Genomic DNA, 12,384 nt, shown 5'->3' on the forward strand with positions numbered 1-12,384 from the left:
TTAGCTGCTTTAATTTCTCACACTCTGAGATTAGATGGCCCTTTCCCTGACAGAAATAACATTTTCTGCTATATTTTGAGTCTTTCTCATCTTGTTTTGGTTTTCCCTCCAAAATCTGAGGTCTTGGTTTCATGTCTGAGGGCTTCCCTTCACCATGGGCCCCTCCCCCTTGCTGGCTTTTCCCTGGTCCCTGAGAGTACTTGCTGTAGGTTTCTTTGGGTTTTCCTACAGATTTCTCCTCACCTAAGGGCTTTCTTATCTGGTAAATAAAATCTGCGATCTCGGCTGCTTCTGCCACAGATTTCGGTTTCCTTTCCCTCACCTGGAATTTCAGTTCCCCATGCAGGACTGAATAGAACTGTTCCAGCGCTATCAAGTCTTTGAGCTGCTGGAAGGTCTCTGTCCCCTCCTGAGATAGCCATTTCTCTAGCAGCCTCACCAATTGGGCCCCCACTTGGGTAAAAGTCTGCTCTGGTTTCTTTGTGAGGGACCTGAATCTTTGCCTCAGCTGTTCCGCATTTATCCCATGTCTGGCAAACACCAGTTTTTTAAACTCTGCAAAATCTTTCATCAGCTCCTCTGGCATCTCTGCATAGACTTCTGCAAGGCTGCCACTGATTAAAGATCGCATGATGGTCATCTTCTCAGTTTCCCTTACTGAGAAGTCCACAAACGCTCTTTCCACTAGGGAAAAGAACACCTCAGGACAATCTCCCTTGTGGTACACAGGGAATTTCTTCAGGTCAGCTTTAGACAATTGGCCTCCCTCAGAATCCCTATTGTTATTATTGTTCTGATTCATCAGTTCTAGTTTTCTTAACTCATACGCCATCCTTTCTTTTTCCAGAGCAATTTTCTCTCTCTCCAATCTTTCTTCCCTCTCCATTCTCTCTCTTTCTCTCTCTAATTCAAATTGCCGTTGTTTCTCTCTTTCCTTTTCCTCCATTGCCCTCACCCTCAGTTCATGCTGTTGGGCTATGAGCATTTTCCTGAGTTCTGGGTTCTGCTCTCCCGTGCTCTCATCTTGCACTGAGCCAAATTCCTCCTCAGAACCTTGGTCCACCTGTGGGTCTTTCACTTCACCCATTTCTGCCATTTGGCTTCGAGTCAAGGGCATAATCCCCCCCCCAGAACAGGCTGCTTTCAAAAGTCAAGCCTCAAAATAAAGCGACCACTTTTTTTTTTCTTTTGCCTCAGAACCAGCTTTCTATAGATTGCTGCTGTTCTTCAGCACTAACTTGCAACAGTTGCGAGCCAGAGTCTACCCCCCTCTGCTAGGCCTCGCAGCAGGCAGGCTAGATCACTGCTACTACACAGTTTTGCCTCAGCCTTTTTCCCGCCAAAACAGGCTGCCTCAGAGCTCCCTAATCTAGTCCCCAATCTGAGGTTACACGTTCTTCTACTAGCGCACCTCCCCGTGAGGTACACCTAGAAGATTACCTACGTGCTCTCAGATTGTCCCTGACTAGACCCCCCTTGCTCTGGGCACACTTACCAAGGCTTTGCTGGACCACTGGACAACTGGACCAGTCGTATCCCACACGCTGGACACCAATCAATGTGACAAACCCAGACCTACTGGGATATGCCACAGTTTCACTAAGCTGCCACCAACCATTCCCTATAAGAAGTCACACAGACCAGGGATGGATTTTTAACAAATAAAAGAACAAGGTTTATTAAATAACACACAGGGAAAAATAAAAGGATCAAGTGAATAAGATACAGTAACGTGGCTTAATCTCAATCATACATACACACAGTTTGGTTCACACAGAACACTTAACTTGAAGCACAGACCCTGAACCTATCAGTTCTGGCTAACCATACAGACACCTGAACCTATCAGGTTGGTACTGACTGACACACAGTAGTACCCTGTCTGACACACAGACTCCCACTCAAGCTTCTTATCTCAGCTCTTCTCCAGCTTCTCCCAGCTTCTCCTCACACGATCCACATATATATACAGTACAGCCCCTCCTCCTGATGTCCCGCCTTCCACTCCCCATAGGATGGAACTTTCCCTCCAAACCCATGACAGACAGGTAACATCAGTGCTGTATGTAACAAATGCCTCCATTACCACCACTTCACAGTGACATCCAGTGGGGCTGCTTTTTCTTCCATCACAAAATCAGCAGTTCCTGAAATGGGACCACTATGGCTGAAACAGGCCTTTGCCTCTCCCAGTTCACCACCACCATGACCCAGACTGATACCGTTGTCCCACCACTGCTATTCGCAACATGGTTGTGAATCTAAATCAGTGGTTCCCAACCTTGGGTCCCCAGATGTTCTTGGACTACAACTCCCAGAAGAGAACTGCTGGGTAGCTCAGTAGTTTAAGTATCTGGCTGTGGAAACAAAGGTTGGGAGTTTGATTGCCCAGTGTGCCTCTCTGAAAGCGGCTGGACTCAACAAGGTCCCTTTCAGTTCTGCAGTTGTATGATGAAGATGAAAAATCCTGGCCAGCACTGTTAGTGGTGAAGGCTTCTGGGAGTTTTAGTTGAAGAATGCCTGGGGACCCAGGGTTGGGAATAACGGTTACTCCTATTTCCACAGCTTTCTGTGGCCTTTCTTTCCTCTTTTTAAGGGCTATCCCCGGTAGCAAAATGACCCCCAATTCCTCCCATAAAATGTTGCACAAGATTCCTTATCAGAACCTCCTGTTCTATTTCAGACTCACGTTTCAAGCTTATTTAGTTTTAGTAGCCCAGAGGCCATACACGATGTCAAGTTTTAGAGTTTAAAAATACATTAAGACAAAAACTTGCCACATCTATAACACAGTTTTTGTAAAGACTGCTCAAGACTAGCTTTAGTCTTGAGGTATCTGAGAAGGTTGAATATTTTGATAGCCATTTTTTTGAGGAATAGCTCTCTTGCTGTGGCATATTTCGGACAGTAAAAGAAGGCATAGGATGGCGTATGAGGGTCTAACAATTTCATAATCGTACATTGACTAGTGCAACCCTTTGAAACCAGTGAAGCGTAAGAACCTCAAGTTGACAACAGAAGCCAAAACATTAAAAAAAATCTGGCAGACCAACATATTTCAGGCACAAGTAGTACAAGCGAAGCACAACTTTGCAAAAGAAATCACCAAAAAGGCAGTGGAGGCGGTGGAATGCTCAACTCCAGAGAATCTTTCATTCTTGATGGGGAAAAAGATGTAAAAAAAAATTGCTAAAGACTCCTTACATCTCTAATGAGCAGTTCCAGAGGAACAGTTTTCTGCCGATGCCCACCTCACCTTCTGGGCAGTGAGGACAGACAGTTGGAGGCCTTACATGGTGGTGTGGCCTGTAGGGAGAGCCTCAGGAAGAGGCCTTCTCCATATCCTGACACTTGATCCTTTAAAATGGACTTGCTACTTAACTTTCTGCTTTGTAACTGAGTCGTGACTTCTCTCCTGCTTACTGGAAAACCTTCTTTCCAAAAGCTGCCTCTGCTAGCTGAACCAGAAGGGCTGGCATACCTAACTCACTCTGTCCCACTCCAGACCCAGTCATCACATTAATAAACTCCTAGACAACAAAATAATATAATGTAAGTAAAACAGGCTGCGGTTTCCTCCTTTTAACTTGTCTGAGTCACTCTCAATCTGACTTTAATCAGTCCTAATGATCATTTAGTGCAGCCGCAGCTGCCTGTTATTTTGTCCAAAAAAGAAAAGAAAAAACACCTACTAATTGTAGCTGCCAGTTGGGAAAGTGCCCAGACTCTTTTTCTGGTTATCACCTGCCTATATACTCTGGCTCTGAGACACAGGTTGAATTATCTCTACCCTTACACTGTATTTTCCATTCGCATTTCATTTTCGGCAGTGGTTCCCAACCTTAGATCCCCAGAGGTTCTTGGACTACAACCCCCAGAATTCCTGGTCCACACAGCCATTGGTGAAAGCTTCTGAGAATTTTCGTCCAAGAACCTCTGGAGATACAAAGTCAGGAACCACTGGTCTAGGGGTTGAGGTGACACATTGCTTCTTTCTCTAACATCTTGTTGCCACCTCCCAACATCCACTGCATAAGGTGACTGCCTCACTCTGCCTAATGATATAGCCAGCAGAACACAATGCAAAATGCCTCTTTTGGGGGAGGCAGAGGGCTGTCTATATGGCTACTACTTGGCATTCAGAAATCAAGCTCAACTAATTTGTTTGATTCAACTTTGGGGACGGTTGTCTGACATGCCACTAACTGATTTCAAGGATTTGATGGCCACCTCATTTCACCAGTGTTAGCTGTTGCATTATGGCTATTTTTTAAAACACTTAAACTATTTTGTAAAGTGACTTTTAAGAAGTCATATGTAAACGAAGTACATAAGAAGAGAAGAAGGGGTATGAGATTCGTCTGTACAAATGCTGTTGCCCATAATTATATTTTGTTTTAATCTTTGGCTCAAGGAAAAGGCTTCAGGAGTTAACCTCGAGGCAAAATCTGGAGCTGGAGTCCTGAAGGCAGCATGTGTCGTTCTGCCAACTCCTGCGACGTTGCTGGAACCAGTTGTATTGGCTCTTGCCTTTCCATTGGACCATTTCAGCAACGTGGAGAGGGGGGATCTGCTGCTTGGGTAACAGCCTATCTTCCATATTACTTTACCCAGGCTTCATGCTCTGGAGAGGACACTCCTCGATTCAGAGCATGTTACCATAGTCTCTCGAGACTGAAGGATGCCTATGATGAAAGGCTCAATGCCGGCTGGATAGCTCAGTGGTTTAGGCATCTGCCTGCAGGGCCAGAGATTGGGAGTTTGATTCCCCACTGTGCCTCTTGCAAGCAGAGCCAGCCTGTGTGACCTTGGGCAAGCTGCACAGTCCTAGAAGAAGGGAATGGCAAACCACTCCTTAGTATTCCCTACCTGGGAAACCCTGAAAAGACAGAATTGACTTGACAGCACATGATTTTTATTCTGCTAAAAATGTAGCCGAAAATAGAAAGTACAACACCATCACCCCAATCTCTGTAGTAGGATCATCCCACTAGGGCAGACCTGGGCAAAGTGCGGCCCGAGGGCCACATACAGCCAACGAGCCGCTCCTGTTCGGCCCACAGACAGTTTTGAACATCAAAGCCATTTATAGTTTTTTGCCTAAAAAATCAGTTGCTTACCTTTAACATACCGCATAATTTGTGAAGATTAACAAGTTTGAAATGAAAACAACCATAAATCACTGTTTCATTTTATTTTTAAGTAAAGTTGGTTCAGCCCCCGAATACAGTTCAGATTTTTCATGTGGCCCCCCCTATAGAAATTAATTGCCCACCCCTGCACTAGGGGGCATAATCCTCTGATGTTATCAGAGAGTCTGTAATGATTTTTTTTTTTTTAAATGTAAATGTTTACAGTAAAAATACTGCAAATATTTACCTGTAGGGCACCCTTGCCAAAATGTCAAAAGGCCAATGAGAACAGTTGGGACTCGCCTTATGTGGTGGTTCAGGATTCCTCTGCTGTTCCAGGAAGCAGCAATCTCACCCTGCTAACTTTGGCAACTATTAGGGCATGGTATTAACTTGCACACTTGTTTTAATAAGTTAAATGCCAACAGAGGTTGAAGCCTTAAATACCCAAAGATGGAACCACATTAATAACAACAGCAATGAGGTAGAAAACACTTTATGAGCAATCCATAACTGGAACGATTGGCATACATCCAACGTAATGATAGTGGCAACATCAGGATTTCCTTGCATGCACAAATATTGCTGCCCTGTTTAGCACAGGCAATCCGTTCCAGAGTTTCCGAAACCTCTGGAGCAAGTCTGCAGGATTATTAGGACGAGAGAAAGGTGGCAGGAGGGAAGGAAGATGCTATCTCTCCCATTTGTGGGCGCAATGCTGGTGGGCATGAAAATCAGGGTGATGAGCTTTCCAACAAAACGCCCATGTTTATACGGAGAGGACTTCATAATGTAAATGTGAAATGACGACATCATCCAAGGAATGGAGCAGTAAATATGGCTGCCACAGCCTTCCACAATTCTGCCTCCCAGTTTCCTACCTCAGTCCGAAGGGAATGGGAAAAGCATCTGTTTTGCAGGAATGCTAGTGTCTGCCCTACTGCCATAAGGACACATATGGCTCTCTAAGCAGATTCATGTAACTACCAGGCACCCATCATACCATCTCCAAATCCATGGGGGAGGCAAGGCACATTATAGAAGCACACTAAAAATCTAATTAGAGTGACCATTAGTCATTTTGCTCCCATACGCAGAAGTGTCCAGAGAGAGACCAGGGAATCCAAGGTGGGCCTTTACAAGTAGTCATGACAACTACAAAGGTGACCAACAGCTCCTTTGGGGGGGAGGACCACAGTCAGTTGCAGCTCATAGACTATGCATACTTAAGATTTCAGGTCCATGCCATTCATGGCATCTCCAGTTACAGCAGGAAAATAATCCTGGTGGAAAGCCTGCATAGCATCTGCCCATCAGCCTCAATACAAAGTTAGAAGGACCAATATTCTCAGCTTCCTGGTATATATATATGTATTTATTTATATATTTATTTATTTATTTATTGCATTTATTGCATTTATTGCATTTATTGCATTTATTGCATTACATTTCTATATCACAAGCACTTATTAATAATCAGTACAGCTGGCACTTAGAAGTCACTAGATGTGCTTCAGAACAAAATAATACATCTGAGATTCATGCCGAAAGAGTTGGAGTGCTAGTAACCCACAGAAATATTTTTGTCAATTTGAATGACACAGGATTCAGATAATAAACTTCAATAACGGGATAATTTATGACTACATAAAAGCACACTTAACCCTTTAAAGTTGCACAGAGACACACACCTGCACATCTGCATGCCCCAGCCTCCAACCCCACCTATGTGCTTTGTTTGTCTGTCACTAACGCTAAGTCCAAAGTCAACTATAATTTATGGCACTATAAAAAGTTTTACAACCAAAGCACAGTGAAAGCTTAAGACCCCTCCGAGTCATTTTGTAACATGACCAAGGTTTATCTTGTTAACATTTATTTATGGGAAGGCTCAGATTGACATGAACTTCCACAGAACTGCTTTTCTACTGACGGTTGGTACCATTTTCTTTGTACATGAAAAGTGGCTCACCACCTCTCTCTTCTAGAAACTGCTTAGGCTTGATTTTAAGGCTCTTCTGTTGTGAGGCTGGGAATACCCTAAGGGGCACTCCTCAGGGTGTACCATCCGCCTGCTCAGCTGAAGATACTGAGGGACAGATGCCCACCCTGGAGGAGACCCTAAAGCAGAGGCCATCAACCCCCAGTCCGCAGCCTGGTACATGGCCTGAGCCGGACCGCGAAGACAGACCTCCCGACCCCCCACATGCACTCCCCTCCCCACAGCTGCTTTGCACACGTGCCAGCACTGGCATGAGAGCTCCACCACCCCTTCACACATGCACCCGAGTGCCCGCATGCAGGGGTGGGTGGGTGCACAGGCACCCCTGCACATGTGCAAAGGGGTGGGGGAGCACTCACACCGGTGCTGGTGGGCAGGCGCTCCCCCACCACTTCACGCATGTGCTCGAGAGCACACGCGCACCTGCGGGGGGGGCGCCTTCCTTGGAGGCTCTGCTGGTCCGTGGTCCCAAAAAGGTTGGGGACCTCTGCCCTAAAGGGACTATGTTTGGATGAGCAGGGGCAGAAAGACCAAAAGAAGAAGGAGCCGCCAGAGGGTATCATTCTGGCGGGAAAGGAGAAAAGAACAAAAGGAGGGGAGAAGGAGGGAAAGAGCAGTTGGAGATAGAAGGGAGAGATGCTTGTTGGGTGGAGGAAGAGGAAAAAGGTAAAGGTAAAGGTTCCCCTTGACAATTTTTGTCCAGTCGTGTTCGACTCTAGGGGGTGGTGCTCATCCCCGTTTCCAAGCCATAGAGCCAGCGTTTGTCCGAAGACAATCTTCCGTGGTCACATGGCCAGTGCGACTTAGACACGGAACGCTGTTACCTTCCCACCGAGGTGGTCCCTATTTATCTACTTGCATTTGCATGCTTTCGAACCACTAGGTTGGCGGGAGCTGGGACAAGCGACGGGTGCTCACTCCGTCACGTGGACTCAATCTTACGACTGCTTGGTCTTCTGACCCTGCAGCACAGGCTTCTGCAGTTTAGCTCGCAGCACCACCACGTCCCTAGCGGAGGAAGAGGAAGCCACACACAAAAAGGACTGGGCTGATATAATGCATGAGGACCCCTGGACAGGGGAGTGGAACAAGGTTTAAAGTTCCTAGGGAATATGCAGAAAAGGGGTGGAGGAGAAAGACATATAGAAAGCCACCTTACTGGGGTGAGACCAAAGAAAGCAAACAGAGGAAAAAGTTCCGAAAGTGGCAGCAATGAGAAGGTCAGAGACAGTAGAACAAGCCATGTCTGGAGCGTCCTGGAGAACCCCGTGGAACAAATCCTTTCAGACCAAGGCTAAGACCAAACCTGGGCAAGGGAGTGTGGGAGCCACAGATGGACTGGGTTTCTACCCTCCACAAGAAGGCCAGGTATCGATATAACCGAAGAATCGGGCGTTTCACATAGGTGGCGATTCAGAGATTTAAGTTCTACCCCCCTGCAACTGGAGAGGGATTTGTTATAGTTTGAAGAAAAGGGCAAAGGAGAATGGAATTACACCAGATCACACCTGTGCAAAGTTGGACCCTTTCAAAAATTCACTTCCCTATCATCACCATTGCATCTTATTGCATAGGTGGTTGTACAATATCCTATCACAGATACTTTATATGCTGCATTTTCTCAGAACACATGGAACAGTCCATCCATAATGGTCTACCCATTCTTTCCAACAGAAAAGGAAGATCTATATGTGTATTATTTTATACGGGAAAACTCCTTCTCACCAATGAAAAAAAGAGGGCAATTCGGGTGGACAAGAAAAGATAGACATTCTGGAAAGGGCTGAAGTGAGTTTTCAGAAACCTAAGTGAAGCAAGCCAAACCCACATATATACAGTACACTTTAAATTCTGTATTTACAATTATCCAGCTGTTTACTTGATACTTATGGTTCCACCTTAAAAAGTAGGAAAGGAAAAAAAGAAGTCTTCACCTATTTAAGGCTGCAATTTGATACTCATTTAGATGGAAATAAGCCCCTCTTAACTGGGATTTGCTTCTCAATGGGCATGTACAGGATTGCATATAGGGTTGCGCTGTTATACACTCTTACCCATGTATAAGTCCCATTTATCTGATTTTATTGACTGTACTTCACCCTAGCAACTGTTGATATACGGCAACTTGTAAATATTTGATAAATAAACCCAACAGAACTTCCTTCTGAATAAGCATTTGTAGAATTATACATACTTACCTTTTTATATATTATGTTATATTTTACCCTGTTGCCCTAAAAATAAGACCTAACCTGAAAATAAATCCTAGTATGATTTTTCTGGATGCTCATAATATAAGCCCTACTGCAAAAAATAAGCCCCAGTTAAGTGAAACCCTGCCCTCCACCCTTGTGCAGCATTGTGCAGCAACCAGAAGAAGATGACATGAGTGTATTCGAATAAATGTAGATTGTTGTACATGAAAAAAATAAAAAATAAAACATCCCCTAAAAATAAGCCTTAATGCGTTTTTGGAGCAAAAATTAATATAAGACACCGTCTTATTTTTGGGGAAACATGGTACTGGATCTATGTTATCTCACACATATAGGCATGCTTCAGTCTCGAGAAACTATGGTAACATGCTCTGAATCGAGGAGTGTCCTCTCCAGAGCATGAAGCCTGGGTAAAGTAATATGGAGAATAAGCTGTTACCCAGGCAGCAGATCCCCCCTCTCCACATTGCTGAAATGGTCCAATGGAAAGGCAAGAGCCAATACGACTGGTTCCAGCAATGTCGCAGGAGTTGGCAGAACGACACGAGCTGCCTTCGGGACTCCAGCTCCGGATTTTGCCTCTAGGTTAACTCCTGAAGTCTTTTCCATGAGTGGATAGAGCCACAAGGCAGTGGAGGTTTGAAATCGGAGTTTTCCTTCTCCTAGATGGGCTGCCTTCCATGGCTGACGAGCCCCACCTACCCGGCTATGTTATCTATGAATTTTATATTGCATAGTATCAGAGCGAAGAGGTATCTGAATGAAGGAATGGGGGGAAATTGTTCTCTCTTAATATTCACATGAACTTAACTAATTTGCATTACCCAACCCAACCAGGAACCTAAAATGTGCCCTGCACTTTTCCTGGAATGTTGCAACATAGTTCTCCAATCATGACATATGTACACAATGGTTGGGAAAAACGTGCACTAATACATGCACAGTGCAGGAAATCACAGACCAAAATGTCTGAATATATGAGGGAACAGTTTGCAAAAAATAAAAAGTACACCAGGCAAAATGCAGACATTCACAAGAAAAGCAGCCCGCCTTGACACATATACTGTACTAAAATACATATTAAGGTACATGATAGAGGCTACACATTTTCATATAGACTTTCTGGGCTGAAAAGGAAAGAAAAACTAGGAATTGACCAGAAGTTTATGTGGTTTTTTTTCCCTAAAGAAGTTTTGTCCTTTTGCAAATGTTGAAGTTGCTTGGAGTTTGCTGATACTTCCACTGAAATGTGAATGTTGCCATTTCAGCTGCTTAGCAATCTGCTTTCAGAGAACTGAACTTGCTATTTCCAGGCAGAATGATCAGAATGAAGTAAACAGAGCAATGGACAGGTAGCTCCCTCTCCTACCCATGCATATTCATGTTTACAGATAATGTTCCCATTCAGACTATGGGGTGGGTTATAATTTATATAGATATAACTAGCTCAGAGAGCTTTATTTAGTGCCCAGCTTCATTTGGCTCTTTGACGACAGCTATACCAGTTATTGGCTGGATAGCTGAGTGAGGTGGGTATTTGGCTATGGAGCCAGAGGCTGGGGAGGTCATTTCCCCATTGTGTATCCCAGAATAGCAAGCCTGCGCGGCCATGGGCAAGCTTGCACAGCCCCAGAATGCCCCAAGAAGAAGGGAATGATAGAGATAGGCACAAACCACCAGTTCAGTGCTTCATGATGGTTTGCCCTTTGGCTTCCCAGCCCCAGATGAGCAGGGAAGTCAGGGTGGGCACCCACCTGAGGAATTGGGGCTGGGAACCACCGAAAACCTGTTCATCCAAAACAGGGGTCACCAACTCCCGGTCCGCGACCCAGCAGTGCTCACCGGCCTAGGCAGGACCGGGCCGCAGACAGAGATCTCCTTCCACCCTGTGAGCACCCCCCAGTAGTGTCGCCGTGCGCATGCACATGAGTGCGGTCAGCCCCTGCAGGCACACTGTGTGCATGCGCATGAGCGGGGCACCCACAAGTGCCGTCACACGCATGCGCACAAGCACGCCACACACCCACAAGCATGCCACGCCCCCTGCTCATGTGCCATGTCCCCCCCAACCAGTCCGTGGTTGGGAAAAGGTTGGGGACCACTGGCCCAAAGGATGATCCTGCACAAACTGAAGTCTGCCTATGCATGCTATTTCAACCAAATAGAAATGTAGTCCTATTCTTACTTGGTAGTCCTGTAAATCAGCTGCTCACATGATAGCATCATATTTAGACAAGGAAAAAAAATTGAATCAATAATAGCTGAGCAGGCCAGCTCACTGGAGTCCACAAATCTCAGGGCTGGAGAAAACAGCAAAAGTAAAAAGTGTGTTGCTTATATACCGCCCGTTTATAGTTTAATTATGCAGGCTACCCATTGCTGCCTCCCCCTGCAAGCTGGATACCTAGTTTACCAGCCTTGGAAAGGTGAAAGAACTGAGTGAAGCTCAAGCCAGCTCCTTGGGAGCAGAAAGTGGGCTGTTCATAAGCAGAATGTTGGCTGCAGTACTGCAGTTTAACCACTGCACCAAGAAGCTCCACGGGCATGCACACACTATGATCTGTCAGAGAAATCTAGCGCTTCAAACCCAAATGCCACCTGCCACCTTGTAAACTCCAGTTTAGAATATTATTTTTTAATAAAATGTTAGTTGATACAGTACTTTTGAAAAAAAAGAGAGATATGATTACTGTTATTTGGTATTGTTGTTGTTTTTGTTGCTGTTAATGTTCGTATTATAGATTGCATTTCTGAAGAATAAGAAAACAACTTCTAACAGTGTTTTGAAAGTAACAAGTCAACACTCGAATGCTGTCATGTTCTCAAGGCTAGATAGAGACACCCTGCGCTTTTTGTAGTGCTGTCTTTACAACCAGGGAAGCTTCAACGGTTCCACCAGCGGATATTTTTCCCGGGGCGTCTGGATTTGACCCTGTTCCTACACCTTATTTAGCTATTTGTAATAGATCTGAATATGCACACTCTGCTCCTTTTTTTTCAAATTATTTATTATATGAATTTGCAACAGGAAAGG

At 45.0% G+C, this 12,384-nt stretch overlaps 1 protein-coding gene across 2 annotated transcripts in view; it reads right to left on the reverse strand.

The window, feature by feature from the left end:
- PKDCC (protein kinase domain containing, cytoplasmic) overlaps positions 1-12,384 on the reverse strand; it is a 68,448-nt gene that overhangs the window by 20,924 nt on the left and 35,140 nt on the right. The gene's annotated exons all lie outside the window — the stretch shown is intronic.

Source organism: Pogona vitticeps, chromosome 1 (genome assembly GCF_051106095.1).
Source record: "Pogona vitticeps strain Pit_001003342236 chromosome 1, PviZW2.1, whole genome shotgun sequence".
In the NCBI taxonomy this organism is placed as follows: domain Eukaryota; kingdom Metazoa; phylum Chordata; class Lepidosauria; order Squamata; family Agamidae; genus Pogona; species Pogona vitticeps.